Below are 5275 nucleotides of genomic sequence, written 5' to 3'. Positions count from 1 at the left end.
GTACCTGGCGGGCACCGCGTCCACCCTCTTCCTCCCCAGGGCCATGCCCCAAACAGAGGGGATCCAGCTCCATCGATGTTATTGGGCAGCCACCCCCCAGGAGGGAGCAGTGCGTGCTGGGAAGCTGTGCCCCTTCTCTCCATGCAGCTGAGCCATCTCTCTCTCTCTCTGTGCCGCTTCTCCGGCGTGACTTGGCTGGGGGGCAAGGAAGTGGGCCCTGGGTTTATTTTTACTGCTCTCCCTCTTGAGCTGACTCACAGGCTGTGCTGTGTGGGATTTTGGACGCCCAGGTGGCTGAGGGGGGGGGGTAGAGCTGAATGCCGCTTGTCACAGCCCCAGGCGCTCTCGGGGAATGAGTCAATGCCAGGCTTCGAAAGCCTCTCTCTCTCTCTCTCTCTCTCTCTCTCTCTCTCTCTTCTCCCCTACCCTCCTTTCCCCCCTCATCTCCTGCTTTCCAAGGCCTGACCCTGATTCATGTTGCTGCCTTTGCTCTGTGCCCAAGGGGGGGGGGCTGCAGCCTCCCGTCCTCTGAAGAAACAGGGAAGGAGCTTGGGAGAACAGGAGATGAAAGCGGGGGGGGGGGGGGAGAGAGCCATCCTCAGATAATGGATGGGCAGAGGTGGCAGGGACCCCCAAGGGTCATCCATTCCAACCCCCTGCAATGCAGGAACAGAGCTACCGAATCCCTGACAGGTGGCTGTTTTTAAAAAAAAACCCATGAAGGAGGGTCTGCCACCTTCCAAGGGAGTCTGTGGAGGGTGGAGGGCATATGTTTTTCTGTTGATCTGCCCGGGGCCCCACACAAAGCTCAGCAGGGGGTGGGTGAGACTATTTCAGATACCAGCAGAGGGGCGGGTGCAAAGGGCGAGGTCCGGGAGAGGGCAGAGGCTAACCTTTGCATCACTCTGCAGCTGTGCGTGTTTCCTGGCCTATTTTCTGTTTCCAATGCCTCGAGCTGACACAGCTGTGTTGCCCGCGCTCAGTCACACACCTGTTTGCTTGAATTTATGAAAGGAAAGGAATGCGTGCCTTCAGCATGCCGACTTAGCATACGTAGAGTCCTGGCGAAACGTCTACAGCCTTGGTTGCTCCGCCGGCAGAACAGAACCTTTGCCAACCTAGAATTGTAAAGTTGGTAGGGGCACCCAAGGGTCCTCTAGTCCAACCCCCTGCAAGGCTGCAATCTCATGGCAGATGGCCATCCAAGCTCTAGGAGAGCCCATCAACTTCCAAGACAGTCCACTCCACAGTTGAACAGCTCTCGCCACCAGAAGGATATTCCTTACGTTTAGTCAGAAGCCTGGCACCCTCCCAATGTTTTGGACTACAAACTCCTGCCACCACATGCCAGCTGATCTCACCTTTCACAGGTGGGGTTGTCAATATTTGACTGCAGCCCATGGCCCCAGGCAGCTCCATCTACGGAAGTTTTTAATGTTTGATGTTTTATTGTACTTTTATATTTTGCTGGAAGCTGCACAGGGTGGCTGGGGAACCCGGCTGGATGAGTGGCGTATAAATATTATTATTATTATTATTATTATTATTATTATTATTATTATTATTATTTGTTAGTTGATGTGCAATAGTACCCCACCCACTCTGTAGCTACAGCCCTGCTTAGGCAATGAGGCCAGGTGGCCATCTCTCAGGGATTCCTTAGCTGTGATACCTGCATTGCAGGGGGTTGGACTAGATCAGACCCAACCTTGGGTCATAGAATCATAGAATTGTAGAGTTGGAAGAGACCACAAGGGCCATCCAGTCCAACCCCCTGCCGAGCAGGAAACACCATCAAAGCATTCCTGTCATATGCCTGTCAAGCCTCTGCTTAAAGACCTCCAAAGAAGGAGACTCCACCACACTCCTTGGTAGCAAATTCCACTCCCGAACAGCTCTTACTGTCAGGAAGTTCTTCCTAACAGTAAGTAAGGGTCTTCAGCTGTTTTCAGACTACAAGTCCCATCATCCCTAGCTAGCAAGACTAATGGTCAGGGATGATGGGAATTGTAGTCCGAAAACAGCTGGAGACCCAAGGCTGGACTAGATGACCCTTGGGATCCCTTCTAACTCTATGATGCTATGATCAAATCCCAGGAGCAGACAAGGAGAAGGATTTCTGTGTTTCTGTTTTCGCGTTTCTCTGGCATTCAGCTCGTCTTGAGGGCTCTCCTTAAAAGCAGCGCTTCCTAACTCGGGGCTCCTGTTTCAATTATAATGGATCTTTATAGACAAGTTCCACATCTGTCGTCTTACCTGGCCAGGTGTTGTGTCTCAATCACAGGCCGTGTTTGACCACGAACTTGCTTGTGAAGTTTTCACCTTTTCACCCCCTGCCGTCCTTGAAACCGCTCAGAACTCATCGAGGCAAAGAAAGAGTCTTTGCAGCAGAGTGAATTGCGGGGGCAGAAAGTGGCCTTTGGGAAATGCCCGGCCTCGAGGAGAACGTTGGGACGATTTGGAATTGCAGGGGGTTGGAATGGATGACCTTTGGGGAGACCCTTCCAATTCTACAGTGCTGTGATTTGCCAGCCTTCCATTCCAGCTCTAGCTAGTTCCCTTGAAAAGCCAGCGACATTTTGATTCCCTTTTTCGTCTCCTTGACATGAAAAGGAAGCGGCTTTCTTCCGCTGGAGCCAGGAAGGGGGTCTCCAAAAGGTTCTCTTTGATGTAGCACAGCCATGCCGAGGGGGAGCTGTGATAGCTGAGCAGCAAACGGGGGAGAGGATGCAAGTTAATTAGCAAGCACAAACTGTCACGGTATTAGCACATTTGGATGGTTTTAGCCATCAGTCTGAGGGAAACTTAAACAACCATGCAAACAAAAGACAAATGTTTGAAATCACGAAGCACCCTGAGAAGAGAGTGTTAAAAGAGTGGGATGTCCCCCCCCCTATTTTAAGAAGAAATGCCCTCATATTAGGACTCAACTTCTCCAAGCTTCTTGCATATGAAGCCTTTACAGTGAGATATATTTTTTAAAAAATTCTTCCAGATTTGTAACACACGTTGCTGATTATTCTTATCTTTGCATAATTTTAATGGTTTTCTATATGAATTCAAAAAAACAAAAAACAAATTGTGGGTACAATCCCTCAAACTTGTGGGTCTCGAAATCTTCTTACTCTATTGGTTTATTACATGTATTTCCTCCAAGGAGCGCAAGGCGGCAGAAGCAGGGAGCCACCGCTGAAAAGGCCCTGTCCTTTTTGCCGCCACCCTCCACACCTCACAGAACCCCAGGGGGCATGCAGGTAGTTCCCGGGTGATCAGAGGATGCTGTCTTATGCAGAGTGAGACCACGGGTCCATCTAGCTCAGTATTGTCTACACTGACTGGCAGCAGTTCTCCAGGGTCTCAGAGAGGGAGTCTTTCCCAGTCCTACAAGGAAAGGCTGTCTGGGACCTTCTGCATGCAAGGCAGGTGCACTACCACAAAGCTGGGGCCGCCCATCCAGGCATTGACTGGACCCCAACCAACTAATAATAATAATAATAATTTATTATTTATACCCTGCTCATCTGGCTCAGTTTCCCCAGCCACTCTGGGCGGCTCCCAACAGAATAATAAATAATAATAATAATAATAATAATAATAATAATAATAATGCAATCAAACATTACAAGTTTCCCTAAACAGGGCTGCCTTCAGATGTATTCTAAAAGTCAGATAGTTGTCTGTTTCCTTGACATCTGATGGGAGGGCGTTCCATAGGGCGGGTGCCACTACCGAGAAGGCCCTCTGCCTGGTTCCCTGTACAGTAACCTCATTTCTCGCAGGGAGGGAGCCCACCAGAAGGCCCTCGGATCTGGACCTCAGTGTCTGGGCTGAACGATGGGGGTGGAGATGCTCCTTCAGGTAAACAGGGCCGTCTGGGCTTTAAAGGTCAGCACCAACACTTTGAATTGTGCTCGGAAATGTCCTGGATGCCAATGTAGGTCTTTCAAGACTGGTGTTATGTGGTCTCGGCGGCCGCTCCCAGTCACCAGTCTAGCTGTCGCGTTCTGCAAGATAGCAATGGCTTCCTCTGCACATGCTCTGGGACTCTCTCCTCCTCTGTGTGCAATTAAACCCTTCAACATCCCCGGCTGTGGCATTCACAGGCTGGCATTCACATTTGCCTGTGATTGGCAGGTGCCGGGTGGGACAAGGGGCCTCTGCTTGCCTCACCTCCGAAAGGATAGCGAAAAGCTGGGAAGTTTCAAGAAAGGACAACCCAAATGACCCGGAGGCGAGGGAACAACCCCCCTATGTTCTGTTCCTACATTCTGTCTCCATTGTGAGCCTCCCTTAGGCATCTGACGGGGCGCTGTCCCGGGCTGACCTTTGACCTGACCCAGCACAGAGGTTCTTCTGTACCCTCAAATGTGGTCAGCAGAGTCTGGGCGGAGGCCATTGACTAAATTAACCGCCTGTTGTCGGCCAACCCAGCAACCTGCAGAGAGAGGGAGGGAGGGAGAAGCTGCAAAGGGAACTGTTTGATCTGCAAGTTGAGGCATATCCTTGGGGGGGGGGGGAGGAACAGCCTCCCCCCCTTCCCACATACAGACATTCTTTGTCTCGGCCACCATGGAAACCCAGGCAGGCATCTTGGTTCAGGTGCTCAGTGGCAGGCAGGGCACAGGCCCTGCTGGAGGGAAGAAGCTCCAGCCTTGTCCACTGGGAAAATAACCAGAGGTTTCATGGACCCAAAGTGACGCAGTGCTAACAGGAGACCACAAGATGATCCTGCTGGAGCAGGCCCTGTTCTCACAGTGGCCTCCCAGGTGCTCCCAAAGCAGGATTTGGCCACAAGAGCCCTCTCCCCTCCAACGACCAGCATTCAGAAGCATCGCCATGGCTAATACCCATCGATACTCCTCCTCTATGAATTTGTCTAACTCTCTTTCAACGCCAGCCAGGTTGGTGCCCATTCCTGCCTCCTGCAGCAGTGAGTTCCACAGTTTAACTCCGCTGTGCGAGGAAGGACTTCCTTTTAACCGTCCTGACTTTTCCAACCTTCATTGGATGGGCACGAGGTGTAGAGAGGGAGAAGCCATTCTGCTACTGCCCCACCGGGCCTCAGGGCCACCCCAGGAAGGGCCCCAGGCCACAGTGTCCTGGCCAGGCCTGTTTTTGGGGAGGCCCCATTCCCTGAGCAGTGGGGCGGCGGCGGCTGCTACTCTTTGGAGCTGCAAGACCCAGACAGCAGTCAAAACTCATGAGGCCTATGCTCAATTTGCATAGCTTTCGAACCGTTAGAAAGAAAGCAGAGAGAGAAAGAGAACAGAAAAGT

This window comes from Zootoca vivipara, chromosome 14, assembly GCF_965207765.1.
Source record: "Zootoca vivipara chromosome 14, rZooViv2.hap1.1, whole genome shotgun sequence".
NCBI classification, from domain to species: Eukaryota; Metazoa; Chordata; class Lepidosauria; order Squamata; family Lacertidae; genus Zootoca; species Zootoca vivipara.
Note: the sequence above shows the minus strand (reverse complement) of the source record.